General features: G+C 44.1%; 1 protein-coding gene across 1 annotated transcript in view; it reads left to right on the top strand.

The window, feature by feature from the left end:
- Nucleotides 1–11,480: 11,480 nt before the first annotated feature.
- The window catches only part of LOC139538295 (protein FAM163B-like), a 40,515-nt gene continuing 39,186 nt past the window's right edge, over nucleotides 11,481–12,809 (top strand). Inside the window, exon 1 of the mRNA XM_071340151.1 lies at nucleotides 11,481–12,051. The gene's annotated coding sequence lies outside the window, so the exon portion shown is untranslated. The remainder of the gene's footprint in view (nucleotides 12,052–12,809) is intronic.

Consider the following 12,809-nt stretch of genomic DNA (forward strand, 5'->3'; position numbering starts at 1 on the left):
TGAGGTACTGACCTGTTGCACCCTCTACAACCACTGTGATTATTATTATTTGACAATGCTGGTCATCTATGAACATTTGAACATCTTGGCCATGTTCTGTTATAATCTCCACCCGGCACAGCCAGAAGAGGACTGGCCACCCCTCATAGCCTGGTTCCTCTCTAGGTTTCTTCCTAGATTCTGGCCTTTCTAGAGAGTTTTTCCTAGGCACTACACCTGCATTACTTGCTGTTTGGCGGGTTTAGGCTGGGTTTCTGTACAGCACTTTGTGACATAAGCTGGTGTAAGAAGGTCTTGAAACTGGAAGGTTGAAACTGGACCAGCAGCACGGCCAGGTGGACTGGGGACAGCAAGGAGTCATCAAACCAGGTAGTCCTGAGGCATGGTCCTAGGGCTCAGGTCCTCCGAGAGAGAGAAAGAAAGAAAGAAAGAAAGGGAGAAGGAGAGAGAGAAAGAGAGAGAATTAGAGAGAGCATACTTAAATTCACACAGGACACCGGATAAGACAGGAGAAATACTCCAGACATAACAGACTGACACTACCCCCCCGACACATAAACTATTGCAGCTAAATACTGGAGGCTGAGACAGGAGGGGTCGGGAGACACTGTGGCCCCATCCGACGATACCCCCGGACAGGGCCAAACAGGCAGAATATAACCCCATCCACTTTGCCAAAGCACAGCCCCCACACCACTAGAGTGATATCTTCAACCACCAACTTACCATCCTGAGACAAGGCCGAGTATAGCCCACAAAGGTCTCCCCCACTGCACAACCCAAGGAAGATCACGTCAGTAACTCAACCCACTCAAGTGATGCATCCATCCTAGGGATGGCATGGAAGAGCACCAGTAAGCCAGTGACTCAGCGGCTGTAATGGGGTTAGAGGCAGAGAATCCCAGTGGAGAGAGGGGAACCAGCCAGGCAGAGACAGCAAGGGCGGTTCGTTGCTCCAGTGCTTTTCCGTTCACCTTCACACTCCTGGGCCAGACTACACTCAATCATAGGACCTACTGAAGAGATGAGTCTTCAATAAAGACTTAAAGGTTGAGACCGAGTCTGCATCTCTCACATGGGTAGGCAGACCATTCCATAAAAATTGAGCTCTATAGGAGAATGCCCTGCCTCCAGCTGTTTGCTTAGAAATTCTATGGACAGTAAGGAGGCCTGCGTCTTGTGACCGTAGTGTACGTGTAGGTATGTACGGCAGGACCAAATCGTAAAGACAGGTAGGAGCAAGCCCATGTAATGCTTTGTAGGTTAGCAGTAAAACCTTGAAATCAGCCCTTGCCTTAACAGGAAGCCAGTGTAGAGAGGCTAGCACTGGAGTAATATGATCAATTTTTTGGGTTCTAGTCAAATTTCTAGCAGCCGTGTTTAGCACTAACTGAAGTTTATTTAGTGCTTTATCCGGGTAGCCGGAAAGTAGAGCATTGCAGTTGTCTAACCTAGAAGTGACAAAAGCATGGATACATTTTTCTGCATAATTTTTGGACATAAAGTTTTTGATTTTTGCAATGTTACGTAGATGGAAAAAAGCTGTCCTTGAAACAGTCTTGATATGTTCGTCAAAAGAGAGATCAGGGTCCAGAGTATTGCCGAGGTCCTTCACAGTTTTATTTGAGACGACTGTACAACCATCAAGATTAATTGTCAGATCCTACAGAAGATCTCTCTGTTTCTTGGGACCTAGAACAAGAATTTATGTTTTGTCCGAGTTTAAAAGTAGAACATTTGCCGCCATCCACTTCCTTATGTCTGAAACACAGGCTTCCAGGGAGGGCAATTTTGGGGCTTCACCATGTTTCATCAAAATGTACAGCTGTGTGGCATCCGCATAGCAGTGAAAATTAACATTATGTTTCCAAATGACATCACCAAGAGGTAAAATATATAGTGAATACAATAGTGGTCCTATAACGGAACCTTGAGGAACAACAAAATTTACAGTTGATTTGTCAGAGGACAAACCATCCACAGAGACAAATTGATATCTTCCGACAGATAAGATCTAAACCAGGCCAGAACTTGTCCGTGTAGACCACTTTGGGTTTCCAATCTCTCCAAAAGAATGTGATGATCGATGGTACCCCAATGTCAAGAGAGAGGGTATTGGCCCAGGGAGGAAACTCAGAATACTAGACATTTAGGAAATTGAAACAACCTCTGTTGTGTCTGGGACAGTAAAGCTGCAGGGCATCCTCATGCAGTTCCAGCATGACTTTTACTGGATAAAAGAGAGAGCACAGCAGATAAAACTCTCTCGCTGTGACGATTCGCCCAACCTGAGTGAGTCTGAGGATAGTCACCCACCAAGCACTGAACACACCCAGGTCCCACAACTTCACTGCTCCTCCATCATTGAGAGGGATAAATTCACAGAGTTGGAGAGAGACATGGTGGAGCTCAGAGAGCTAGTCCACATAATACAGACAGAACAAACCCCCTCAACAAGACCCGGATGGCAGAATGTGGAGTTGGACGGAGGTCTGAGCGAGCTGGCTGCTCTACGTACTGAGGTGAGAGAATTTAAAGAGGCACACATGGCACTGAATGATGAGGTGAGAAAGCTGAGGTGTGACAGAGAGCAGGACACTCCCAGAGAAGCCAGCAGAACAGCCCACCTCAGACCCGGACTACAACACCACAATGAGACAGACAACACAGGACCCACCAACCCAACAGACCCCATCCCTCCTAACAGCCCCCCTGTCAGCTCCCCTAATAGCTCTCTTGACAACCCCCCCCCCCCCCCCCCCCCCCCACACACACACACACACACATCCACTGAGGACACACAAAAAAACAGAGATTGTGCTCCTCATTGACTCAAAGGGCAAATAAATTAAAGAGTGTCAACTTTTTCCCAAACACAAAGTGGCTAAGCTCTGGTGCCCAACACTAGGCATGCCCTGGAGCAGTTGTCAGAAGACAGACTAGGGTCCCCCAGCCACATCATAATTCACATGGGCACAAATGACCTGAGGGCCCAGCAGGAAAGGGTGGGCCTTCTTCCACTTCTTCCACTTTCCCCAACGCACAAGTGGTTGTCTCCACCCAGCTACCACGAAAATACCTTCACCCTGCCACCATACAGCGGGTGAATTCAAGAATTTCGCAAGACTGTGCCTCAAAACCTAATGTCTACCTGGCCCACCACTCCACCCTGGACTTGAACAGCCTTTCAGACCAGGTCCACCTATACAAGGCAGCAATCGCAAATTTTGCCAGGACCCTGAAGGACGTCACCCTGAACCGTTGCCCCAGCACCTCACACAGGTGCAACAGAGCAACAGAGCAACAGACACCCCGTCCAGACCAGCGAGAGACCCTCCCAGACCTGCAAGACCCCCTCTTGAAGGACCTGCACCGAGAGAACCTACACCAAGAGGACCTACACCCAGACCACAGTATCACCAGCCACACCCCAACCAGCTACGACCACCCCAAGCAAACCCTGGCCACACCCTATATAGACCCCCAAATATCAGACCTATGCCCCTCCTACCCACCTCATGCCCCCCGCCCCTGCGGCAAGGACCTCAACATGACAGCAGGACATATGCCCAGGCCGTGAGCAGAGCAACAGGCCCAACCCCCACTGCTACACCGCTAAAGCCCCATCCTGCAACCTAAGAGGTATGTATCAGATGCTCAACATTCTCTGCTCACACCTATTGTGATTGTCCGGGCCTAAACCACACAAAAACAACACCAGACACTATGGAACACAAAGCTTTTACTATCTCATCCTGGAATAAAACAAGGTCTGAGGTCATCTGCCTTTGGCCTAAAGAGCATGAACCCAGACTTCATCAAATAAATTGGAAATACAGACATGTTCATCTACAAGAAACATAGTATAAAGGAGACGGACCCACTGGTTGCCATCTAGGTTACAGAGAGCTGGTAGTCCCATCCACTAAACTACCAGGTGTGAAACGGAAGAGACTCAGGGGGTATGCTAATTTGGTAAAGAGCAGACCCACTCTATTAAATTAGTCAAAACAGGAACATTTTACATCTGGCTAGAAATTAATAAGGAAATTATCTCAACAGAGAAAAATGTGTTCATGTGTGCTACCTATATCCCCCCAGTAAAATCCACATACTTTAACGACGACAGCTTCTCCATCCTGGAGGGGGAGATCAACATTACCAGGCCCAGGGACATATACTAGTCTGTGGCGACCTAAATGCCAGAACTGGACAAGAACCTGACACCCTCAGCACACAGGGGGACAAACACCTACCTGGAGGTGACAGCATTCCCTCCCCCATATGCTCCCCTTGACCCAACTACGACAACATAACCAACAAAAAATGGGTCACACCTCCTGCAGCTCTGTAGGACGCTGGGTATGTACATAGTCAATGATAGGCTTCGAGGGGACTCCTATGATAGGTACACCGATAGACCATCTCTTGGCAGTAGTACTGTAGACTACTTTATCACTGACCTCAACCCAGAGTGTTCACAGTCAGTCCACTGACACCCTTACCAGATCACAGCAAAATCACACTCTACTTGAACAGAGCTGTGCTCAATCATGAGGCACCAACGCCAAAGGAACTGAATAATATTAAGAAATGCTATAGATGGAAGGAAAGTAGTGTGGAAATCTAACAAAAAACAATTAGGCAACAACAAATTCAATCCCTTTTAGACAACTTCCAGGACAAAATGTTTCACTGTAATAGTGAAGGTGTAAACTTAGCAGTAAAAACACCTAAACAGTATATTTGATCTCTCAGCTTCCCTGTCAATTCTAAAAATGTCAAGCAGACAACCTAAGAAAATTAACAACACTGAAAAATGGTTTAATGAAGAACGCAAAAACCTAAGAACGAAATTGAGAAACCTATCCAACCAAAAACATAGAGACCCAGAAAGCCTGAGTCAACGCCTTCACTATGGTGAATCACTAAAACAATACAGAAATACACTACAGGGAAAAAAGGAACAGTACGTCAGAAATCAGCTCATTGTAATTGAAGAATTCATAGACTCTAGTCACTTCTGGGAAAATTGGAAAACTCTAAACAAACAACATCGCAAAGAGTTATCCATCCAAATGGAGATGTATGGATAAACCACTCCCCCAATCTTTTTGGCTCTATAACAAAGAACAAACAGCAAAAACATACATGAACAAATCAAATCAAAATCAAATCAAATTGTATTTGTCACATGCGCCGAATACAACAGGTGTAGACCTTACAGTGAAATGCTTACTTTCAAGCCCTTAACCTCTTATGCTAGGGGGCAGTATTTTCACGTCCGGATGAAAAGCGTGCCCAAATTTAACTGCCTGTTACTCAGGCACAGAAGCTAGAATATGCATATAATTAGTAGATTTGGATAAAAAACACTATAATGTTTCCAAAACTGTTAAAATAATGTCTGTGAGTATAACAGAACTCATATGGAAGGCAAAAACCTGAGAAAAATCCAACCAGGAAGTGGGAAATCTGAGGTTTGTAGTTTTTCAAGTGACTGCCTATCCAATATCCAGTGTAAATGGGGTCAGATTGCACTTCCTAAGGCTTACAGCAGCTGCCATACCAGGCAGTGATGCAACCCGTCAGGATGCTCTCAATGGTGCAGCTGTAAAACCTTTTGAGGATCTGAGGACCAATGCCAAATCTTTTCAGTCTCCTGAGGGTGAATAGGTTTTGTCGTGCCCTCTTCACGACTGTCTTGGTGTGCTTGAACCATGTTAGTTTGTTGGTGATTTGGACGCCAAGGAACTTGAAGCTCTCAACCTGCTCCACTACAGCCCCGTCGATCAGAATGGGGTCGTGCTCTGCCCTCCTTTTCCTGTAGTCCACAATCATCTTCTTTGTCTTGTTCACGTTGAGGGAGATGTTGTTGTCCTTGCACCACACGGTCAGGTCTCTGACCTCCTCCCTATAGGCTGTCTCATCATTGTCGGTTATCAGACTGCACGGCCAGGCACGACTCCAACACCAAATTATCGCACGACAGACCACGTATTCACTCTGCACACCCTAATTGACAAACAAACAAACCAAAATAAAGGCAAAGTCTTCTCATGCTTTGTTGATTTCAAAAAAGCTTTCGACTCAGTTTGGCATGAGGGCCTGCTGTACAAATTGATGGAAAGTGGTGTTGGGGGAAAAATACACAACATTTTAAAATCCATGTACACAAACAACAAGTGTGTGGTTAAAATTGGAAAAAAACACATTTCTTTCCACAGGTCCGAAGCCAAGACAGGGATGCAGCTTAAGCCCCACCCTCTTCAACATATATATCAACAAATTGGCGAGGGCACTAAAATGGTCTGCAGCACCCGGCCTCACCCTACTAGAATTTGAAGTCAAATGTCTACTGTTTTCTGATGATCTGGTGCTTCTCTCCCCAACCAAGGAGGGCCTACAGCAGCACCTGGATCTTCTGGTGCTTCAGTAAGACAAAAATAATGGTGTTCCAAAAAAGGTCCAGTTGCCAGGACCACAAACACAAATTCCATCTTGATACCGTTGCCCTAGATCATACAAAAAACTACACATACCTTGGCCTAAACATCAGCACCACAGGTAACTTCCACAAAGCTGTGAACGATCTGAGAAACAAGGCAAAAAGGACCTTCTAAGCCATCAAAAGGAATATAAAAGTTGACATACCACTTAGGATTCAGCTAAAAATACTTGAATCAGTTATAGAACCCATTGCCCCTTTATGGTTGTGAGGTCTGGGGACCGCTCACCAATCAAGGATTCACAAAATGGGACAAACACCAAATTGAGACTCTGCATGCAGAATTCTACAAAAATGTCCTCAGTGTACAATGTAAAACACCAAATAATGCATGCAGAGCAGAATTAGGCCAATATCCGGTATTTATCAAAGTGTTTCGCATGCCAATAAAGCCCCTTAAATTGTAATTTAATTGAGAGAAGTAGCTGGGCAAAAACTGGTTGAATCAATGTTGTTTCCACATTATTTCAACAACAAAAATGCTATTTGATGATGTTGCATCAACGTGGAAAACTGATTGGATTCGTTAAGTCGTCAACGTAAGGGAATTTCATATTTTTTCAGTCAACTTTTACCCTAAATCCAATGATTTGGTGGGATGTTTTGTTGATTTCATGCTGAACTCATTCAAATGTAAATGAAAACTAGAAATTGAAATTACGTCTGTGCCCATTGGGAAATGTCTGCGATTGTAATCGAATGAATGTTTTGTACCAGACATTGTCTCATTAGCTTTTTCCATATTTTTTCGGATTGTTGGAAGAGGACACTTCTTTCAGTCCAAATTGTCTCCGTTTATTGTATGTCCGTATATCAGCCAGTCTATATAAGTAGCCAACTTCTAAAGCAACTACAATTACTGTAACACATTTCCTGTGGCCAAGAGCTTTCAGATCATCCCTGCATCTTTTACAAATGCATATTGCGGTCTTTCCATGAAAACCCCTCTTTTTGTGATAAATATTTTATTTGTTCTAAAATGATCAGGGAATACAGAGAGTAAGGAATTAGAGACAGCAATATATTGTACCCCTCTTGCCCTATCCTCATCCTCCTGTCATTGGCAATCCTTTATAAAAACAGCATTGTAACATATTCTTCATGTAAAGCCCTCTCTTGACTTAAAACAAATCACGTTTCTTTAGTCTGATATTACATAAAGGTTAACATGTCATAATTTGTATAGCTGATCTGCCATCTCAGCAGCACCCAGCCAGACCCTGCTGCCCAGTGGGGCTCAGCACCAGCTAAGTATCCCAGTCACTGTTCATTAACATGCTGGCTGAACTCTTAAAGCAGCTAGGCACACCAGATGGACCACTGCTTGTTTTGGCCCCTGGCCAGGTTGGTTGGTTGGGCTGGGTGTGGTCTATGTGTCCCAGTCTGCTCTCTCTGCTCTCTCTGCCCTCTCTGCTCCCTCTGCTCTCTCTCTGTTCTCTCTGTTATCTCTGCTCTCTCTGTTCTCTCTGCTCTCTCTGCTCTCTCTGTTCTCTCTGTTCTCTCTGCTCTCTCTGCTCTCTCTGCCCTCTCTACTCTCTCTGTTCTCTCTATTCTCTCTGCTCTCTCTGCTCTCTCTGCTCTCTCTGCTCTCCCTGTTCTCTCTGCTCTCTCTGTTCTCTCTGTTATCTCTGCTCTCTCTGTTCTCTCTGCTCTCTCTGCTCTCTCTGTTCTCTCTGCTCTCTCTGCTCTCTCTGCCCGCTCTGTTATCTCTGCTCTCTCTGTTCTCTCTGCTCTCTCTGCTCTCTGCTCTCTGCTCTCTCTGCTCCTTCTGCTCTCTGCCCTCTCTGCTCTCTCTGCTCTCTCTGTTCTCTCTGCTCTCTCTGCTCTTTCTACTCTCTGCCCTCTCTTCCCTCTCTGCTCTCTCTGTTATCTCTGTTATCTCTGCTCTCTCTGCTCTCTCTGCTCTCTATGTTCAAGCTGCTGCTCCCTCTCTCTCCTCTTTCACTCTTTCAATTCAATTTCAATTTAACTTCTTATGGCTGCAGGGGCAGTATTGAGTAGCTTGGATGAAAGGTGCACAGAGGTGCCCAGTGTAAACGGCCTGCCCCTCAGTCATAGTTGCTAATATATGCATAGTATTATTAGTATTGGATAGAAAACACTCTGAAGTTTCTAAAACTGTTTGAATTATGTCTGTGAGTATAACAGAACTCATATGGCAAGCAAAAACCTGAGACAAAATCCAAACAGGAAGTGGAAATTCTGAGGCTGGTCGATTTTCAACCAAGATCCTATTGAAATCACAGCGAGATATGGATGAGTTTGCACTTCCTACGGCTTCCACTAGATGTCAACAGTCTGTAGAACCTTGTCTGATGCCTCTACTGGGAAGGGGACCGAATGAGAGGGGAATGAGTCCGGTCTGCCATGACCTGACCATTCTTTGACCATGCGCGTTCACATGAGAGGGAGCTCTGTTCCATCGCTCATCTGAAGTCAATGTAATTCTCCGGTTGGAACGTTATTCAAGATTTATGTTAAAAACATTCTAAAGATTGATTCAATACATCGATTGACATGTTTCTACTGACTGTTACGGAACTTTTGGACATTTCGTCAGCTTTTAGTGAACGCGCTTCCTGATGTTGGATTTGTTTACCAAACACGCTACAAAAATAGCTATTTGGACATAAATGATGGACATTACCGAACAAAACAAACATTTCTTGTGGAAGTGGAAGTCCTGGGAGTGCATTCCGACGAAGATCAGCAAAGGTAAGTGAAGATTTCTAATGCTTTGTATGAGTTTTGTTGACTGCACAATTTGGCGGGTAACTGTATGGCTTGCTTTTGTAGCTGAACGCTGTTTTCAGATGATTGAATATTGTATTTTGCCGTAAAGCTTTTTGAAATCTGACACAGCGGTTTCATTAAGAACAAGTGTATCTTTAATTCTATGTAAAACATGTATCTTTCATCAAAGTTTATGATGAGTATTTATGTTATTTGACGTGGCTCTCTGCAATTTCTCCGGAGATTTTGGAGGCATTTCTGAACATGGCACCAATTGTAAACTGAGGTTTTTGGACATAAATATGAACTTAATCGAACAAGACATATATGTATTGTGTAACATGAAGTCCTATGAGTGTCATCTGAGGAAGATCATCAAAGGTTAGTGATTCATTTTATCTCTATTTGTGCTTTTTGTGACTCCTCCCTTTGGCTGGAAAAATGGCTGAATTTTTCTGTGAGTTGGTGGTGACCTAACATAATCGTTTGTGGTGCTTTCGCTGAAAAGCCTATTTGAAATCGGACACTTTGGTGGGATTAACAACAAGATTACCTTTAAAATGGTATAAGATACATGTATGTTTGAGCAATTTTAATTATGAGATTTCTGTTGTTTGAATTTGGCGCCCTGCACTTTCACTGGCTGTTGTCATATCATCCCGTTAATGGGATTGCAGCCATAAGAAGTTTTAAGGGGCTTTTTTGGCATGGTAAACATATTTTTCTCTCTCTCTCTCTGTGCCCCTCTCTCTCACGTTATAGCTGGGTTCAATCTTTCTCTCTGCTCTCTCTCCTCTCTCTGGTCTCTGTGCTATCGCTCTCTCTCTTTCTGCTCTCTCCCTCTCTCCTCTCTCTGGTCTCTGTGCTATCGCTCTCTCTCTTTCTGCTCTCTCCCTCTCTCCTCTCTCTGGTCTCTGTGCTATCGCTCTCTCTCTTTCTGCTCTCTCTCCTCTCTCTGGTCTCTGTGCTATCGCTCTCTCTCTTTCTGCTCTCTCTCCTCTCTCTGGTCTCTGTGCTATCGCTCTCTCTCTTTCTGCTCTCTCTCCTCTCTCTGGTCTCTGTGCTATCGCTCTCTCTCTTTCTGCTCTCTCCTCTCTTTTTGCTCCCAATGTTTATTCGGACACTTTAAAATAACTTTCATAAATAAGCCATTATAAACACTTATAAGTGTGTATAAATATTTTATGAATTATTATAAATGTTATATTATAATTCCTTATGCATTGTAAGGAGTAAAACACTTATGCATTCTTATAGCTAAGTTGTTATCCATGGTGATGAAACAGACACATTTCGGTCAGTGTGTGTGTCACATGTTGATGAGGCCGTGCTGCTGAAATACACAAACAGCCGTGAGAAATGTCTGAAATAGGCTATAAAGACAGACAATGTTGAAATCTACCAAAGTGGGCAGAAATATAACAAAACTTGCAGTGAGAGTTAACTAGTCTAGTCTATGAAATTACAGCGGTTCATAACCGCTTCACGAACACTGGGCAATTAATGTGATGAGTTTCTATTCTCATAGAGTCCTCCTGTCGAAGATGAGAATAGGACAGAGTTGTCGAATTTAACTCTTAGGGATGCTCTTCACGTCGCCATCTCTCCAGAGGCTGAATCTCAAGAGTCGATATTGTAATGATTCAACTTGTCACAGTTTTACAACAGCCATATACTACATGAGCATTTGGGCATAGGCTACGAGGAGCGCTGACTTGAATGACCACTTTCTCTGCTCTGTCTGCTCAGCCGCGGTTAACTCTATTCAGCGGTGATATTTTCCTGGGTTTCTTTCTTCTGTCTCAATCTCAACGCTTTCGGTTGGAGCATCACCAATGCCGATCATTTTTTAGCCTGCTGATTTCCATTTGCGCTGCGAGCGCGAGGAAATACGCTACACAGCTAGGTTATAACGAACAAGCCGCCCAGTACAGGAATTATAGGGCGACTACCCGAGTGTCAGGAATACGGGCTACATTCGCTGATGGACTAACCGAACCAACTGCAGCCACAAGCCTACCAGCGGAGCCAAAACGGGGAGGGGAGAAAGAACAGTTTCAAATCCCTGACGGTTATTTCTCAAAGGACCCTCGGGACAGGAAATCTGACCACTTCTAATTGTGGAAAACTGCTTTGTGACCGTTACACATGCTTTTGTTATGCGCGGTATGGGTGTAAGGACCGTATTTTAAAGATACCCAGCAGATACCAGGCAGTCACAATTACAACCTATCAACCTATCGCTGGTGGTATACGGCTGCATGCCTTATCAGAACATATATTTTTGTCGTTTCTTTGGACATATTTTGAGATTATTTTAAGCAGCTTTGGATACTTTGTTTTTGCGTTGCATGTGAATTGAAAGGAGCCTGGAATTGGCCTCTATATGACTTTTCTATCCTATATGAATGAGTTGGATAGCGGAACGAGAGGAGAGCGACACAAATAAACAACGTGGACTCAACACTATTCATATTGAGATAATTTCGTTGTGATTTTGGTAGACATTATTAACTCATATTTTAGGCTATGCCTTAAATCCATTTTATAGTTCGTATTAAATAGTTATTAATGTAACGTTTTGTTTTGGACTGCTCACTTTTCCATACGGGGGTCATATGGTGTAACTGGAGGGGTCAACTGCTAGGGTTTCAGTCAAGCAGTGACAGAAATAAACGAATCATTATCACCCTAGTCTACCCGCGACCATTCGGTGACTCACGTGCCAGCCTCAGTGATGGTCGGAATAGAGATCTAACAAGACAGCAACCCTGCTGATGCGACCAGGTACATTTCAAATATCTGTGAAGGTAAGGTCTTACTTAGCCTATACCCATGGCTAGCTGTATGTATTTGCCTTGAATTTGTGATGCTTTTCGTTGTTGTTTCATCGTGGCGTGGAAGAATAAGTCTCCAGACAATGTGTTTGCTGTGTGCATGTTAGCTGTTATTCGTTGTATACTTTTTTTGACATAAACATGACTTAATTCTTGAATCTAGCTATGTAGCCTAAATGCAGTGTAGTTCTGTTTTTAGACAACGGTCTACCCCGGGCTCTCCAACCCTGTTCCTACCGTCCTGTAAGGTTTCGCTCTAACCCTAATCTAGCGCACCTGATGCTAATAATTAGGTGGTTGATAACATGAATTAGGTTAGTTACAACTGGGGTTGGCGTGAAAACCTACAGGAGGGTAGCTCTCCAGGAACAGGGTTGGAGAGCCCTGGTACACTAATAATTCAAGTTCAGGTTGTGCTTTGGATTGACATTTAGAGTAATTGACTAATGATCATCTTGAGAGAGAATCTTTGTTTTTACACATTTCATAAATTAATCCGGAGGCCTATGCAATCATCACTTTGTATCACTTTGTATCACTTGGAGTCACTGTAGTAACTTGAGTAATTGACTTGCCTTGTTTCCAGTAGCAGGCTGCTGTCCATGGTGCTGAAACACAGAAACACGTTTCTAGCGTCCAGCCCCCCGCCTCTCGCTCTCGTGTGTGTGTGTGTGTGTGTGTGCGTGTGTGTGCGTGTGTGCGTGTGTGTGTGTGTGTGTGTGTGTGTGTGT

The sequence above is a fragment of the Salvelinus alpinus genome, chromosome 1, assembly GCF_045679555.1.
Source record: "Salvelinus alpinus chromosome 1, SLU_Salpinus.1, whole genome shotgun sequence".
Lineage (NCBI taxonomy): Eukaryota > Metazoa > Chordata > Actinopteri > Salmoniformes > Salmonidae > Salvelinus > Salvelinus alpinus.